The following is a 19,555-nucleotide window of genomic DNA, read 5'->3' on the forward strand; positions in this document are numbered from 1 at the left end:
GAACTCAGGCTCCTTGGAAATTGACTAGTTCCATGATTTGGAGGCGGGAAATACACAAGATGGGTCTGGAGCATCTCATGTTGCCAGAAATTAAGGACGTGCTCAAAAACAAGCAATAACAAATAGCCAGAAGAACAACCAAAACATATGGGTGAGGATATGTTAAAGGGACACCAGAGCTGACTAAACTTCTGATGGCCAAAGTTGGAACATTTTGAACAACCAAAAAAAAAAAAAAAAGAAAGAAAGAAAGAAAGAAAAACCCACTGAATTATAACTCAAAGTATAAACTAAATATCTCTGAGTCCATACTGATACAAAGTATTAATGACTTGAGAAAAGAGGTGAATCCGCATGCTGGAAAATTCACAACATTTATATGGACCCACTGTCTTCAAGGAAGGAGAACATAACTTCCCACTCCTTAAATATGAGCTGCACATAGTGAGTTATTAGCAAAATGACAGTATTGGAAGCAGAAGGAAGAACAACCTTGCCTTTCTGCACTACCCAGGAAGGTGTCTATACAGCCTTGTTCTGTGTTCCTATAGTAACTTTAAGGGAAACTTTGACAATGCCTGGAGCCCTTGATGTCCCGCAAATGAAGGAGGAGGATATCCTCAAATTTCTTGGAGTAGGAACCCGCTTAGGTCTCACCAACCTCGACTCCCAGATGAACGGTACCTCTACAAAAGGAAAAGTGATGGTATCTACATCATAAACCTGAAGAGAATCTGGGAGAAGCTTTTGCTGGCAGCTCGTACCATTGTTGCTATTGAAAATCCTGCCGATGTCAGTGTCCTATCATCTAGGAGTACTGACCAGTGAGCTGTGCTGAAGTTTGTTACTGCTACCGGGGCCACTCCTGTTGCTGGCTGTTTCACTCCCAAAACCTTTACCAACCAGAAGCCAGGCAGTCTTCCAGAAGCCAAGACTTCTGGTGGTTACTGATCCCAGGGCTGGCCACCACCAGCCTCTCAGAGTGCCTACCATCACTCTGTGTGGCACAGACTCTCCCCTGTGCGATGTGAACATTGCCATCCCTTGCAGTGACTCAGTGGGTCTGATGGGGTGGTTGCTGGCTTGGGAAGTTCTGCGTATGTGTGGCACCATTTCCTGTGAAGACCCGTGAGAGGCGATGCCTGATCTTGCAGATTTTGAAGAGATCGAAACTGAAGGGCAAGCTGCTGCTGAAAAAGCTACGACCCGAGGAGGAATTTCAGGGTCAGGGGACTTGTCCAGCTCCTGGGTTCGCTGCTACACAACCTGAAGTCACAGACTGGTCTGAAGGTGTGCAGGTATGGATATTAAGCGGTTCCCTATTAAAGACTAGAGTGTTCAGCCTGCCACTGAGGACTGGTCTGCGTCTCCCACTGCTCAGACCCATGAACGGGCACAAACCGCCAGTGAGTGGTCTTAGCTGCTTTTCCACAAGGGCAAACAAAATGGAAATAAGGTTGATGGAAGACAAACCACTTCTAAAAAAAAAAAAAAAAAAGAAGAGCAACCTTAACAACCTTCATAGTGGCAAAAACTGGTAAACACTATTATCTCAACCACATGATCAAGATCCACACGAACAGTGATAAATTGTGTACACAGGACATCCTTGGTATGGTATTAATACGGTGATAAAAATGTCATGGTAGCTCGTCTGTCTTTCTCCAGAAAACCCGTAACTGTAAGTCTAATCATGAAATAATAATCAGTAAATTTCATTAGAGGGGCAGTCTACAAAAATAACGTACCAGTATTCCTCACAACTTTTAAGGTCACCAAAAACAAGGAAAATCTGAAAAACACTCTGTCAAGAAAAAGCTAAGGAGATGTAACGACGGAAAGAAATATGGTATCCTAGATGGGATCTAGGATAACTAAAAAAAAATGACATCAGGAAAAAACTAAGGAAAACTGAAGAGATAAACATAAAAATGGATAGAACCTCTCCAGTTAAGTAGAGACTTCATTTTGGGGCAGCAACTTCTGTGTGTATCAATGAGAATATCATAGCATGGATTCAGCTGAGGAGGTAAAAGGCCTTATATTCAGCATTATACCAGCATATTCATTCACTTAAAAATAACTGTTATATACCATTATATTTTCTTGGATTTTGAAGGAAAAATTGCTGGTGGCGTGTATTATAATTAAGAGTAGTTCCTTAGGAAGAATGTAAGCTATGTTTCTTTGCCTGCCACAAATTGCAAGAACATCCCCAGATTAAAAACAAAACATAAGAAAAACACAATTCATTGGTAAATATGTTTTTAAAGATTGGTAAATAGAATCATTTAAAGAAGACACCCATTTCTAACCTAATGCCCAATTAGTAACTCTTAAAAAAGAAGTGACAATCCCTTAGAATACTGGAGATCAGAAAGCTTAATTCCACATCCCTTATCCTTGAAGTGTTCATACTAATCAGTACAAACATCATCATTTTGTTAATTGTGCTTCTTTTTTTTGCTATAAGTTACATGTTTATTATATAAAATGTATGACATCATGTGCTCACAAATAATACTATGCCTTAGTGAAATACTATGCCTTAGGCAATTTATAAAAACACTCAAATTTATGTGTATGTTAATTTAGCTTTAATATAAGTTTATGTCACCAAAAGATATGCAAAATAAAACTAAATAAGAGTTAGTATTGACAATGAAGATATGAATAGAAAAAGTTGGTTTGTTAGACCAATACAGTGATTTATTTTATAGTTATATATTTACACATTATAATAATTTATTGATTTCTGATAAAGCATTTTTTGTGTTTGAATCATTTTTCATTGATAATGTCAACTCTTTGTATATGGACTAGTAGATTCCATTTGTTATTCAGCAACTCTAATGATGCTGTACAGTCAGCAGTTATATCAACTTATTTGTCCGGATGAGTTTCTCTAAGTTGTATATTACCATATATAAGATACTCCCTAAATTTAAGTGAACAAATAAAAATAAATTCTTACTATTCATCTCTCATCTCATATAGTTACAAAAAATGTTTTTTTTCTTGTAATGAGAACCTTTAGGATCTACTCTCTTAGCCCTTTCAAATATATCATACAACGGTGTTGACTATAGTCATGGTGCACATTACATAAGGTAACTAAAAATGTGGTTATTGACTAAATGCAAGTTAACTAAACTTTGGTAATCATTTTATAGATGTATATGTATGTATATATGTATACATATGTCAGGTTATTATGTATTATATCTTAAACTTACATAGTATTACATATCAATTATATTTCTATAAAACTGAAAAAGTGGCCATTTTGAATAATTCAAGTAAGATAATTCAAGTAAAAGATTTACGAACATGTTTTATTTACTTTGGGGTAAATACCTAGGAATGGAATTGTTGCATTGTATTACTTTAACTTTTAAACATTAAGAAACTGCCAAATATTCTCTAAAGTAGCTGTTTTCTTTCTAATACTTGGTTTTATCAGTTTAAAAACATTTTTTTAACAATTCCACTGTATGTTTCATATAGTTGTCCTGTTTTCTAGTTGTTTAAGTGAGCAAGGGAGAAGGGACAGTAATCCTAGTTCTTGTTGCTCAATTATAGACAAAAAACAGAGGTCTCAACTTGTTAAATAATATTAGTGCTTTCAATCAGGAAGTAACTACATTATTTAATATAGTAGCACTAGCATTATTTAATATAATTTAAAAAAAAATAGCAATCTGAGAACAAGAAATATTACTATAATCAAAGGCCATAACAAGATTGCTGAAATTAAGTGTGTGTGTATCTGTGTAGGTTTTAAACAATAAGATCAATGTTACTAAAATCAGAACTATTTGGGAAAAAAAAGGAACAATAAAATATGGAGGCAAATAAACTGGGAAATCTGTTGCCAGAATAAGTGTAGCAGCAGGAGGAAAAGGATCCCATGAGTAGCATTAACAATTAAATGAAGAATGAAATTTTATAGGAGTTTAAGAAAGAAGTGGGGTGTAAGACTGGCAAGATTATTACATCATTAAGACCCAAACAGTCTTTACACAAAAGATCCATATTGACTTGGATTTTTTCCCCCAATAATAGCATTTCTCGCTGCTTGGTAGGCTGACAAATGCACACTTAAAGGCAATTCCTATGAAATTTTTGGTTAAAGACCTCTCTTCTAAGAACAGTAAACATAAATCTTTATTAACTATAAAATGTAAAACTGCTGTTTTCTCTTATCTAACATACTGTAAGAGCTATTACTAATAATATATTCTAAGCACCATTTCTTATTTATCACATGTATTTTTTCATGTTAGTTTAAATAACTTGCCTGAAGTCTCAGAGCTAGTAAGCATCCTTTCCAAAATAGGGCCTTGAAGCTGCCTGAGCCTATTACTGGCATTCATCCTTTATGCTAGTTGTGAGCAATTAAGATAATAAATATCAAATCAGCATAACCTATTTTCATCGTTCAAATATGCCACCCAGGCCAATCTGTAGTTTAAGGGCTAGGAATGGAAAAATATGCTCGCAGAGAGTGCCCTGATTAGATTCCCCCCAAATCCTGGGGCACCTGGGTGGATCAGTCAGTTAAGCCCTGGACTTTTGATCTCAGGTCATGATCTTCTGGTCTTGAGATGGAGCCCGATGTTGGGCTCCACACTGGGCATGAAGCCTGCTTGGGGTTCTCTCTACCCCCTCCCTTCCCCACTTGCATGCATGACTACTCTCAAATAATAAACAAACAAACAAACAAACAAACAAACAAACAAACTCCCCCAGATCTAATGTTTGTGAAAATGTAGTCACAAATATCTTTGAAAATTACTGTAGGATTAAAAAATTATCTCTGAAATCTAATTTTGTAGGAACAGTAATTAAATTACTTTTATTGTTTCTTTTATATCTAGCCCTACCCTAATATTACACACACATGCACATACACACCCACACACACACACACAAATACTGGTTTCTCTATTAATAAAATAAATCTAGGATAATAAGAATTCTCATTCCTTTCTCTTATAAATATATATTTTTTTCTGATGTTAACATCATGTAATTGAAGAATTTCTCAAATCAGAAAACTTAAATCTTAATTCAACCAAATTGAATTTGAATGTTATAGCATTTTTATAGTGTTGAACCCTACCAAACTAATCATATGAAATAGCTGTTCTTTGCCTAAGGCTTCCATGGATAGGTGTTTTGATTATCTGTATTTCCTTAACTAAATTGAAAACTTGTCTAATGATAAGTAGGAAAGTATCTTGAGCCAGCCAAGATAAGTTTTTTTTTTAAATTAAACCATAAATAGAACCCAAGCCATAATATACAGCCTGTTTTTATGGAATGCAATTCCAATTACCTCAGATCCCCATTTAATACAACTTTATGTCTGATTCTGTCTTAAACACATTAAAAATGGAATATTTGTATGTCTTTGAAGTGTAGCCTGATATAAAAATACTGATTTTCTTCTATATTCATTCTTATTTTTCCTTGTAGTTACTTTCTCATTGAAAAGCTTTATCTCCTATTAATTTATTCCCATTGATAACAATAAATAATCTGTGTCTCCTATAATTTTACTACAGAGTTCCTTATTTTCCTGAGATTCACTGGCCTGGGTAAATGAAAAATATCTGTACATTTGAGGTTGGACCACTAAGTTATAGCTGCACTCCACTCAACAACATTAGTTTAGTATTAAAGAATTATTTAAATTCAAAATTCCTGGGAGAAATAGTTTTACTTTGTTTTTAAGATATAATGTTCCCATGTATCTTTTAAAAATGCGTAGCCAATAATATTGCACATACTTAAGTGACAAGGACCCATACCAAATCGTGGACTTGCCTAAGTTGAAGCTGGTAGGGCATGAGCTCTTAGAAGCATTTTGCTTTCTGATTGATTGAACATTCGAGGATTTTCAATAAACAGATATGCCATAAAACTCGTGCTCAATTCTTAAAAAGTGTTTCTTACAATACATCACATTTTGATATAATAAAATCCACACCAAATTGTGGCAAATTTCATCAATACCGTTTATAATCTAATGGGAATTCAAGTTGGTAAGTTGTGCTTTTTCTGCATGTCTTACATTATTTATACATAGCGGCAGTTCTGTTTTTTAACTTCCCTGTTGTAACTGAAAACACAAAATGAAAGGTGTTTTTCATAAATTTAATCGAGCACAAAATCAGTTGCAGGAGCAAGTAAATGCACTTGAGACCTCCAAGTCTCACTCTGCTGATTTTAACTGTGATGCATGACAAGTGCGTCACAAAATCACTTTGAAAAAATGAAATGATGTGAATGTATCTATCTATCTATCATCTATCTATTAATCCATTTATCTCTCCATCCATCCACCTATTTATCGATGTGTGTGTGTCTATAGTGATTATCAAGAAATTGATATACATGTGTACATTTACCCCTGCAGAAAATCAAACCTTGGAGAATGTGTTAGTTTTGAATTTTTCTTTTTCTTTTTTAATTTTTTTTTTCAACGTTTATTTTATTTTTGGGACAGAGACAGACAGAGCACGAACAGGGGAGGGGCAGAGAGAGAGGGAGACACAGAATCGGAAACGGGCTCCAGGCTCTGACCCATCAGCCCAGAGCCTGACGCCGGGCTCGAACTCCCGGACCGCGAGATCGTGACCTGGCTGAAGTCGGACGCTTAACCGACTGCGCCACCCAGGCGCCCCCTGAATTTTTCTTAAAACTGTTTAAAATGATACCTCTAAATCTTTTCAACCTGTGTATTTGTGGAGTAAATTTATCTTCCTGATCCATCTTCTATATTAATATTACATAGCCCTTCTTTGCCAAATCATGCAGAGTGTCATTAAAAGAAAAGAAAATGATCTAATAAGGAATTAAAACATGCTACAAAAGGCACAATGTTACCTCTTTTTCTAGAGGCTTTATTTCCCTTTTAAAATTGTTTTTCATTCTTTTCAACATGCACACTCGGATTTTTGTATTTGACCTTAGACTTAGAAGTTTATCTGTATACATTGCTTGAAAATGACTTTACAGTAAAAACAGTAATGTGCACCCAAGGGCATCTGGGGAAGGAATTAGAGTTTTAGAAAAAAAGCGAATTCTCTATTAATTTATCACACTGCATAATATGACATCTACTGTGGGGCGTGTTGTACTCCAGTGGCCACGAGATACGGAGTCCAGTTTGATGGACTTGTACCTTCAGTAATTTCATTCCTCCTATAGAGATAGGACCCCAAAGGGCAGCGTTGGGCATTTGTTCATTTACTGTGAGAGTATTTGAATAGCACCTCACGGGGTTTTACTTCATGTCTTTGCCTCTGTGATCCTTATTTGAGACACTGTGACGACTGTGATGGGCTGTGTATTATACCACTGCCAGTTGACTGATGACATTTTGATTTATGTGACTTTTTCTGTTGAGCTGGAAGGGAAAGAATCATTGTTTTGTTTCATTTTGTTTTGTTTTTCTCTTGCAAGGAACCATTTTAGAAAGAGAAAAGTGTAACCTTTTAAGTTTTATTACAACAAAAACATGCCAACAAGTGCAGTAATAAGTCTTAATCCTTCTGAGCTACATATTCTTATTTATGGGCTATATTTGCTGTGCTGCCTGTTACTGGTAGTTTTGCCAAACTGCTATACTGAATGGTCTCTCCTTCAGTGTTTAAAATTACATTCTCAATATTATATTTTACTGTGCCTGGTGGGCCTTTAATATTACAGAAGTTTGGATGTTACATGCTAGACTTCAAAAATCTCCATTCGTTATCCTAATGATAAAATTGCACGTAATGTTTCATATATTAGGGCTTCTTCCATTTTAGAGATTCCTAACAAGGAAACAATCCCTAAGTGTTCTTTCATTACCTAAACAACTTTGTTTTAGGCATGAAGAATGTACTAACAAGTATTCCTGAGAATGATCCTTTGATATTTTCAAAATACAAAAAATGTATTCTAAGTTATTAAAACGTGTTAATTAAATTCAGTATAGTTTTACTAACATCAGTTTTTATTAGATACTATCTGAAATAAATTAACCAGATATTGCAACTGTTTGTGGATTACCAACCATATATTAGATTCCTTCAGCATATGATTTGCATTTACACTTCGCAGTAATACTTAGTGCTAAGTGTTTTCTTTAAAAAAAAAAAAACAGGTAAAAGAAAGATGCAAGGCAGTTAAGGCAAACGCAGTATATGGAATCCTTTTCGGTGGACCTGGGTCCTTTGGTGGACCTGGTTTTCAATACCAATTATTCAAACTTGGAATCTGGTGTTCTTGCAAGTAAACCACAGCTGAGCAAGACTCTTTACTAGTAAACTCTTTGTGTTAACTGCAACTTGTCATTTTCATTATTTGAGGTAGTTTCCAACCTATATATTGGGTTATATGGGGGCATAGACGGACAACAGCACATACATATCTGATTGTGGTTGAAGGCATGGCATTTTCACAGATACCTGCAGTTTATGCTTAATATTTATTCTACTCTTTGGTATATTCTGTGATACTCAGAAGAATTCTGGCCCACACTTACATTGGCATCTGTCTTATGGTGTCAAAATGTAATCGAGAGTAGGAACTGAGCTGACATGTTGACAGTTGAAGCTGCAAGAGATCATTTCTTTGATAAATTCATCCTTTGACTTGTGATTCAAGAACTGTGTTTATCTTCGGGACATTGTATTTAAATTCTAATAATTAATGCGTTCTCTCTCTTAAGAACATTTTTTATTTAGTTATAAAAAATGTGGGATGAATTTAACTATCATTTGTAAATTAACATTTAAAAGTGGAAGACGTGTAAATGATTATGGACCCCTTTGCGTTGTTTTTAATAATACATTTATTGAAAACTAGTGCATATATAAAATTTACTCTCTTCATTTGTACAGTTCAGTTGTTTTTAGGGTCTTGAGGGTTGTACGACCATCACTACTATTTTTACAATATTTCACTGTCCCCAAAGGAAATCTCATACCCGTTAAACAGTCACACTCTATTCTCACAGTCTCTAGCCCCCTAGCAACCAATAATCTACTTTTTGTCTCCCATTTCCTAATCTGAAAATTATCCTAATCTGGACATGTTCCAAAAATGGAATTACATATGTGATTTTTTTTACTGTCTTCTTTGCTTAGAATAATGCTGTCAAAGTTCATCTGTGTTGTAGCATGAGTCAGTCCTTCTCTTTTTTTAATAGCTAAATAATATTCTATTCTATAGAAATACCACATTTTTTTTCCATTCCTCAGATAAGGGATATTTGGGTTATCTTCATTTTCTGCTGTTATGAGTAATGCCATTGTTAACATATACATATAATGTTCAGGTATACATATGTTTGCAATTAAGTTGAGATAATATGTAAGAGTTCAATTTTTGGGTCATATGTTTAACATTTTTAGGAACCATCAAACTGCTTTCCAAAATGGTTCAACCATTTGACAGTCCCACCACCGGTGTGTGAAATTTACCATTTCTCTGTGTTTTTGCCAACGTTTGTTACCGTTTTTAGTCATTGTAGTAAGTGTGAAGCATATCTCATTGTAAGTTTTCTTTGCATTTCTCTAATAATTCTGTTGAACATCTTTGGATTTGTTAATTGGACATTTATGTGTCTGTGGAAAAATGCCTGTTCAAATTCTTTTCCATTTTCCAATTGAGTTATCTTTCTATTGTTGAATTATAAGTATTCTTTATATATTTTGGATGTAAGTTCCTTATCAGACATATGATTGGCAAATATTTTCTCCTATTTTCTAGGTTTTTTTTTAAATTCCTTGATGGTATCCTTTGGTGCATATGCCTTTAACTTTGAAGAAGTCCAGTGATGTATTTTATTAAGACTTTTTTTGCTTGTGTTTTCTTATTGTATCTAAGAAACTATTGTCAACTCAAGGCCATGAAACTTTGTTGCTATGTTTTCTACTAAGAGTTTTATATATTTACCTCTTAGATTTAATTGTGTTTAATTAAACACAGTTTAATTTTTACATTTTGTGTGAGACAGAGATCCTAATTTTTCTCTTTTGCTTTGTCTTTTTCCTTTTTTTTCTTTTTCTTTCTCTGTTTTTTTCATGTGTGTAGATACTTGGTCTAACCATTTGTAGGAGACAATATACTCCCTTATTGAATTGTCTTGGTATGTTGTCAAATATCAATTGGCCATAAATGTAAGGATTTATTTGGATTCTCAGTTTTAATCCATTGATGAGTATGTCTATCCCTATGCCATTATGCCATTATCACACTCTGTTGATTATTGTCAGTTTGCAGTAACATTTGAAATCAAGAAAAGTGAGTTTTCCAATTTGTTGTTCTTTATCTAGGTTTTTTTTTTTGACTAATCTGAGTCCCTCAAATTTTCTTGGTAATTTTATGAACGTGTTGTTTACTTTTGAAGGAAAAAAAAAACGCATCTGGAATACTGATAAGGATGAATTTGGACGTTCTTGCTATTTTAATAACATTTCTCTGATGACGTCAGACATTTTTACATTCGCTTCTCATTTAACTTCTCTCAGCAGTGTGTAGTTTTAAGTGTACAACTCTGCATTTTTGTTAATTGTAAGCACAAGTATATTATTCTTTTTGGTACCATTGTAATTAAGACTATTTTCTTACTTCCATTGGGCATGTTTATTTATGCCTCTGTGAGCATATTAATAGTTTTGAGATTTCCAAATGTCAATATCTCTGTAAGTATTGGGAATTTTCCTTAAGTATTAACATCAAATTATTTATTTGTTCGTTTATAATTCAAATTCAAGTTAGTTAACACACAGTGTAGTCGTGGTTTTAGGAGTAGAACTCAGTGACTCATCTATTACATATGATACCCAGTGCTCATCCTTACAAGTGCCCTCCTTAATCTTTGTCACCCTTTTAACCCATCCCCCCACCCACCACCCCTCCAGCAACCCTCAGTTCTCCGTTTGTAAGAGTTTCTTATGGTTTGCCTCCCTCTCTCTTTTTATCTTATTTTTCCTTCCCTTCCCCTGTGTTCATCTGTTGTTTCTTAAATTCCACATATGAGAGAAATCATATGATATTTGTCTTTGCTCTGACAGACTTATTTTGCTTAGCATAATACCCCCTAGTTCCATCCACGTTGTTGCAAATGGCAAGATTTCATTATTTTTCATCACTGAATAATATTCCATTGTGTATATATAATGCATCTTCTTTATCCATTCATCAGTTGATGGACATTTTGGCTCTTTTGCTAATTTGGCTATTGTTGTAGGACTGATGCAAACATTGGGGTACACGTGCCCCTCTGAATCAGCATTTTTGTATACTTTGGAGAAATACCTTGTAATGCAATTTCTGGGTCAGAGGGTAGTTCTATTTTAATTTTTTTGAAGACCCTTCATACTGTTTTCCAGAGTGGCTGCACCAGCTTGCATTCCTACCAACAGTGCAAAAGAATTATCCTTCCTCTGCATCCTTGCCAACATCTGTTGTTGCCTGCGTTATTAATTTTAGTCATTCTGACAGGCGTTAAGTGGTATCTCACAGTGGTTTTGATTTGCATTTCCCCGCTGATGAGCATGTTTTTACGTGTCGGTTAGCCATCTGGATGTCTTCTTTGGAAGAGTGTCTATTCATGTCTTTTGCCTATTACTTCAGTGGATTTATTTGTTTTTGGGTGTTGAGTTTGATAAGTTCTTTATAGATTTTGGGTAATAACCCTTTAGCTGATACGTTATTTGCAAATATCGTCTCCCATTCTGTCGGTTGCCTTTTAGTTTTGCTGATTGTTTCCTTCACTGTGCAGATTTTTCTTTTGATGAGGTCCCAATAGCTAATTTTTGCTTTTGTTTCTCTTGCCTCCAGAGACATGTCCAGTAAGAAGTTTTGCAGCTGAGGTTGATGCCTGTTTTCTCCTCTAGGATTTTGATAGTTTCCTGTCTCACATTTAGGTCTTCATTCCATTTTGAATTTATTTTTGTGTATGGTGTAAGAAAATGGTCCAGTTTCATTCATCTGCATGTTGCTGTCCAGTTTTCCCAGCACTATTTACTTAAGAGACCTAAGGGACTTTTTTCATTGGATAGTCTTTCCTATTTTGTCAAAGATTAGTTGGCCAAAATCAAATTATTTTCACTTCTATTTTCCAGAGAACAGTTACAGATGCTGTACTATAATAATGATAATGATAGTAAAATCTGAAGTCCTGTGGGTTAAATGGTATGAAAATTCAGGCAAAGGATCATTCTGTGATATACTACAGCTTATATAAATAAAAATAATTATTTACAAATTAGGGGAATAAAAATGGATTAAATTAATCCTTTCAGGGAGTGGCAGCCTGTCAGGGTAAAGAGAATACATAAAAACATAAATTTAGACTCCATTTAATTGAGTGACCTTTTCATGTTGTTGCAAAATACAGATAGACACATATTTATATTTTACTTTTAAGTAGGCCTTGCTTTCTGGGTCTTATTTCTTGTCATATAAAATAATATTCTCCAATTTGATTCTAAATAACATTCTAGTTGAAGAAAATACCACTAAATGATTTCCTAAGTAGATATGTAAGTAAATTTGTGGGATCACCAATGAAACCAAGATTCAAACACCTGAAACCACCTTTATCTCTGAAAACAGTAACTACTTGAATTTATGCATATTTAGGTTCTTAATGTTTCTTTAAAAAGTATTGGTAATATTTACATAATAACTTGGATCAATAATGGTAGCATTCATATATCACAGTATATTTCATTTCATAGCAACTCTTTAAGATAAGTTTCATCATCCCCTCTTTGAAGAATCCCTTCATTAGAAAAACAGGATTGGCAAAATTGAAAAGGAAGGAGACATGACTTGGTTCTTGGATTCCGATCTCCATAATCTCTCTACATCAGTACTGCCATTTCCCTCTCTTCCTGGAATGGGAATTTTAATTCTGTCTTCTGGTGAGAGGCTGTACTAAAATGCAAATGCATATGGCTTGAGAATATGTGAATAATATTCATATAAAAGTAATATGGCAAAATTTTGAAAAGCTCAAAAATATTTACGAAGCTACAACTTTTTATGAATTTGATCACAGCATTTCCAAAAGGTCTTAGAGATAGTCTGCTTGAAGCCAATCATTACACACTTGAGGAAATTGAAACCTGAAGAGGTTAAACCACTTTTGGGTGGTCAACAGCTAAGAAACTGTGCAATCAGGGATATAAAACAGGCAAAATAGAAACCTTATTTGAACTGGAACAAGTTGTCAGGCCAAACTGCTAGGATTTGAAAAGAAGATCTGTCAGATGCCTGCCTATTGTGTAGTATTAGGCAATTTTCTAAAATGTCTTTGCTTCCGTTTCATCATCTGTAAAATAGAAATGGCAATAATAGCACCTTCTCCCAGGGATTCCTGAGGATATGTGAGTTAATACATAGACAATATTTCTTACCAAATCTTAATCAATTAATGACGTTTTTGTTTGTACTCCATCCCATAGGCTTTATCTTTCCTATAAACATAAATTTATTTCCTTCCAAAAATGATTCATATCCAAAATAAGTATGTGTTTACTTTTCCAAATTTGTGGCAGTACTTATAATCACCACCTTTCCTAATGTCATTGATGTGAAAAATTTGAATGTTGTCATTTGAATGTTTGTAGCTATTCCCGTTGTTACATTTGTAGATTCTTTTAGACAGATTTTGGAATACCTCTGTCCCAGAACATTAACTGATAGGGTTGCACATTTTTTTCACAACTATTAATGACAGGACTAAGAACTACAGCCAAATAAAACTGCATAGACCATGAGTTTGCATTGAAGACTTAGTTATTTCTTATAATAATTGGAGGAATTTAGTAAGTAGTGTTAGACTAATACATAGATGAGAAAACGATGGTTTGTGGGTCATATAGCCCATTACCTATGTTTGTAAATAAAAAATAACTGGAAAACAATCATACACATTCATTGAAGTCTTGTCAGTGACTGATTTTGCACTGCATTGATAGAGTTCAGTAGTCGTAAGAGAGATGATATGGACCATATCTATGTGACTTAGTCACATATCCTAAAATATTTACCCTCTGGTCCTTTCGAGGGGGAAAAAAATGCTAAATCCTGGTTTAACCCCACAGATTAAGTCAAGCTAATGCAAACATGCCAGTTTACTCCTGGATTATCTCATATACTACAGGTAGGTGCCATATGATTTCTGCTGGGGTAAACCGATATGCCACAAAATGCTTTAAGGAAATTATTTTATAGTACGTGTCACAATCTGCTAATATATAACCAAACTGATAAAAAATGAAGTTGATATAAATATTATTGTGCTTAATGTAATATAAACCAGAGGAGCTATATACTCATGTATGTAAATATATGCATTATATATGCCCTAATATATAATAACATAGCGTTATAATTATGATTTATTTTGTGCATTTTAATATATAATTTAATGAGGAAAAACTGTATAGTTTGTAAACTGGAACACATAAGAATATTATATTCACTTTAAGTTTAGATATCCAAAAAGTAGAAATATTTCCATAGAATTTGAAGCATGGGTATTAAGTCGTTAGGCATTGTGAAGATTACATATTAAATAGAAATTTAGTTTGAGACATAAATTGAACTTTATGTCTGAAACAGTACAATTTTTTAGGAAGTTACTACAAATCCAGTTAGAAATTTGATTCTAGATACTGCTTAATGGCCTCATGTGTCAGACTATGGCATTTAGAATTTTCCTGTAAGGAATTGTTGTCTATGAACGATTTTTATAAAGGAAGCTGTGTATTACTCAAAAGTTAATTTAAAGTAAATAGGACATAGATTTATAGTTTTTTTTTCAGCTTGCAACAACAGTGAAAGGACTTTAATTAATATTAGAACCTTACTCTATTTATTAGACATTGCTAGGCTTTGCATTATGTTTTTTTTGAATTCTATTTTTTATTTTTTTTAATTTACATACAAATTAGTTAGCATATAGTGCAACAATGATTTCAGGAGTAGATTCCTTATTGCCCCTTACCCATTTAGCCCATCGCCCCTCCCACAACCCCTCCAGTAACCCTCTGTTTGTCTCCATATTTAAGAGTCTCTTCTGTTTTGTCCCCCTCCCTGTTTTTATATTATTTTTGTTTCCCTTCACTTATGTTCATCTGTTTTGTCTCCTAAAGTCCTCATATGAGTGAAGTCATATGATTTTTGTCTTTCTCTGACTAATTTCACTTAGCATAATAGCCTCTAGTTCCATCCACGTAGTTGCAAATGGCAAGATTTCATTCTTTTTGATTGCCGAGTAATACTCCAGTGTGTGTGTGTGTGTATACACACACACCACATTTTCTTTTCTTTATCCATTCATCCATCGATGGGCATTTGGGCTCTTTCCATACTTTGGCTATTGTTGATAGTGCTGCTATAAACACGGGGGTGCATGTGTCCCTTCGAAACAGCACACCTGTATCTCGTGGATAAATGCCTAGTAGCGCAATTGCTGGGTTGTAGGGTAGTTCTATTTTTAGTTTTTTGAGGAATCTCCATACTGTTTTCCAGAGTGGCTGCACCAGCTTGCATTGCTACCCACAGTGCAAAAGAGATCCTCTTTCTCCACATCCTTGCCAACATCTGTTGTTGCCTGAGTTGTTACTGTTAGCCATTCTGACAGGTGTGAGGTGGTATCTCATTGTGGTTTTGATTTGTATTTCCCTGATGATGATTGATGTTGAGCATTTTTTCATGTGTTGGTGGGCCATCTGGATGTCTTCTTTGGAGAAGTGTCTATTCATGTCTTTTTCCCATTTCTTCACTGGATTATTTGGTTTTTTGGGTGTTGAGTTTGATAAGTTCTTTATAGATTTTTAGATACTAGCCCTTTGGCTGATATGTCATTTGCAAATATCTTCTCCCATTCTGTCAGTTGCCTTTTAGTTTTGCTGATTGTTTCCTTTGCTATACAGAAGCTTTTTATTTTGATGAGGTCCCAGTAGTTCATTATTGCTTTTGTTTCCCTCGCCTCCAGAGACGTGTTGAGTAAGAAGCTGCTGCGGCCAAGATCAAAGAGGTTTTTGCCCGCTTTGTCCTCGAGGATTTTGATGGCTTCCTGTCTTACATTGAGGTCTTTCATCCATTTTGAGTTTATTTTTGTATATGGTGTAAGAAAGTGGTCCAGGTTAATTTGTCTGCATGTCGCTGTCCAGTCGTCCCAGCACCACTTGCTGAAGAGACTGTCTTTATTCCATTGGATATGCTTTCCTGCTTTGTCAAAGATTAGTTGGCCATACGTTTGTGGGTCCATTTCTGGGATCTCTATTCTGTTCCATTGATCTGAGTGTCTGTTTTTGTGCCAGTACCATACGGTCTTGCTGATTACAGCATTGTAGTATAGCTTGAAGTCTGGGCTTGTGATGCCTCCTGCTTTGGTTTTCTTTTTCAAGATCGCTTTGGCTATTCGTGGTCTTTTCTGGTTCCATACAAATTTTAGGATTATTTCTTCTAGCTCTGTGAAGAATGCTGGTGTTACTTTGATAGGGATTGCATTGAATATGTAGATTGCTTTGGGTAGTATCGACATTTTAACAATATTTGTCCTTCCTATCCAGGAGCATGGAATCTTTTTCCATTTCTTTGTGTATTCTTCAATTTCTTTCATAAACTTTCTATAGTTTTCAGTGTATAGATTTTTCACCTCTTTGGTTAGATTTATTCCTAGGTATTTTATGGGTTTTTGTGCAACTGTAAATGGGATCGGTTCCTTGATTTCTCTTTCTGTAGCTTCATTGTTGGTGTATAGGAAGGAATGCAACCGATTTCTGTGCGTTGAGTTTATATCCTGCAACTTTGCTGAATTAATGAATCAATTCTAGCAGTTTTTTGGTGGCATCTTTTGGGTTTTCCATATTGAGTATCATGTCATCTGCAAAGAGTGAAAGTTTGACCTCTTCCTGGCCAATTTGGATGCCTTTTATTTCTTTGTGTTGTCTGATTGCAGAGGCTAAGACTTCCAATACTATGTTGAATAACAGTGGCGAGAGTGGACAACCCTGTCTTGTTCCTGACCTTAGGGGGAAAGCTCTCAGTTTTTCCCCATTGAGGATGATATTAGCGTTGGGTCATTCATATATGGCTTTTATGATCTTGAGGTATGATCCTTCTATCCCTACTTTCTTGAGGGTTTTTATCAAGAAAGGATGCTGTATTTTCTCAAATGGTTTCTTTGCATCTATTGAGAGGATCATATGGTTCTTGTCCTTTCTTTTATTGATGTGATGAATCATGTTAATTTTTTTGCAGATCTTGAACCAGCCCTGCATCCCAGGTATAAATCCCACTTGGTCATGGTGAATAATTTTTCTAATGTTGGCAAATATATTGGCAGTTGGCAAATATATTGAGGATTTTTGCATCCATGTTCATCAGGGAAATTGGTCTATAGTTCTCTTTTTTTGGTAGGGTCTCTGTCTGGGTTTGGAATCAAGGTAATGCTGGCTTCATAGAAAGAGCTTGGAAGTTTTCCTCCCATTTCTATTTTTTGGAACAGTTTCAAGAGAATAGGTGTTAACTCTTCCTTAAATGTTTATTAGAATTCCCCTGAAAGCCATCTGGCCCTGGACTCTTGATTTTTGGTAGATTTTTGAGTACTAATTCGATTTCCTTACTGGTTATGGGTCTGTTCAAATTTTCTATTTCTTCCTGTTTCAGTTTTGGTAGTGTGTATGTTTCTAGGAATTTGTCCATTTCTTCCAGATTGCCCATTTTATTGGCATATAATTGCTCATAATATTCTCTTATTATTGTTTTTCTACTGTGTTGGTTGTGATCTCTCCTCTTTCAGTCTTGATTTTATTTATTTGGGTACTTTCCTTTTTCTCTTTGATCAAACTGGCTAGTGGTTTATCAATTTTGTCAATTGTTTCAAAGAACCAGCTTCTGGTTTCATTGTTCTTTTCTACTGTGGTTTTTTTTTTTTTTTTTTTTTTTTTTTTTTGGTTTCGATAGCATTAATTTCTGCTCTAATCTTTATTATTTTCTGTCTTGTGCTGGTTGTGGGTTTTATTTGCTGTTCTTTTCCCAGCTCCTTAAGGCGTTAGGTTAGGTTGTGTATCTGAGATCTTTCTTCCTTCTTTAGGAAGGCCTGGATTGCTATATACTTTCCTCTTATGACCGCCTTTGCTGCGTCCCAGAGGTTTTGGGTTGTGGTGTTATCATTTTCATTGACTTCCATATACTTTTTAATTTCCTCTTTAACTGCTTGGTTAGCCCTTTCATGCTTTAGTAGGATGTTCTTCAGTCTCCAAGTATTTGTTACCTTTCCAAATTTTTTCTTGTGGTTGATTTTGAGTTTCATAGTGTTGTGGTTGGAAAATATGCACGGTATGATCTCAGTCTTTTTGTACCTACTTACAGCTGATTTGTGTCCCATTATATGGTCTATTCTGGAGAACGTTCCATGTGCACTGGAGAAGAATGTATATTCTGCTGCTTTAGGATAAAATGTTCTGAATGTATCTGTTAAGTCCAACTGATCTCATTCAAAGCCATTGTTTCCTTGTTGAATTTTTAATTAGATGATCTGTCCATTGCTGTGAGTGGGTGTTGAAGTCTCCTACTATTATGGTATTACTGTCGATGAGTTTCTTCTTGTTTGTGATTAACTGATTTATATATTTGGGTGCTCTCATGTTTGGTGCATAAATGTTTACAATTGTTAGGTCTTCTTGGTCTAGAGACCCCTTGATTATGATATAATGCCCTTCTGATAGTCTGATATAAGTATGGCTACTCTGGGTTTCTTTTGTTGACCATTAGCATGATAGATGGTTCTCCATCCCTTTACTTTCAATCTGATGGTGTCTTTAGGTCTAAAGTGGGTCTCTTGTAAACAGCATATAGATGGATCTTGTTTTCTTATCCATTCTGTTACCTTATGTCTTTTGATTGAAGCATTGAGTCCATTGACGTTTAGAGTGAGTACTGAAAAATAGGAATTTATTGCTATTATGATGCTTGTAGAGTTGGAGTTTCTGGGGGTGTTCTCTGGTCCTTTCTAATCTTTGTTGCTTTTGGTATATATATACATACATATATGTGTGTATATATATATATTTTTTTCATCTTTTCTGCCCTCAGAGAGTCCCCCTTAAAATTTCTTGCAGGACTGGTTTAGTGGTCACAAACTCCTTTAATTTTTGTTGGTCTGGGAAACATTTTATCTCACCTTCTATTTTGAAGGACAACCTTGCTGGATACAGAATTCTTGGCTGCATATTTTTCTGATTCAGCACACTGAATATATCCTGCCACTCCTTTCTGTCCTGCCAAGTTTCTGTGGATAGGTCTGCTGCAAATCTGATCTGTCTTCCCTTGTAGATAAGGGACTTTTTTTTCCTCTTGTTGCCCTCATGATTCTCTCCTTGCCTGAGTATTTTGTGAATTTGATTATGATATGCCTTGTTGATGGTCAGTTTTTGTTGAACCTAATGGGGTCCTCTGTGCTTCCTCGATTTTGATGTCTGTGTCTCTTCCGAGGTTAGGAAAGTTTCCCGCTATGATTTGCTCACAT

At 35.0% G+C, this 19,555-nt stretch overlaps 1 pseudogene; it reads left to right on the forward strand.

Moving 5' to 3' along the window:
* The first annotated feature begins 349 nt into the window (after window positions 1-349).
* Window positions 350-1,420, forward strand: LOC106974517 (40S ribosomal protein SA-like; annotated as a pseudogene).
* The last annotated feature ends 18,135 nt before the right edge of the window (window positions 1,421-19,555 follow it).

This window comes from Acinonyx jubatus, chromosome A1 (genome assembly GCF_027475565.1).
Source record: "Acinonyx jubatus isolate Ajub_Pintada_27869175 chromosome A1, VMU_Ajub_asm_v1.0, whole genome shotgun sequence".
In the NCBI taxonomy this organism is placed as follows: domain Eukaryota; kingdom Metazoa; phylum Chordata; class Mammalia; order Carnivora; family Felidae; genus Acinonyx; species Acinonyx jubatus.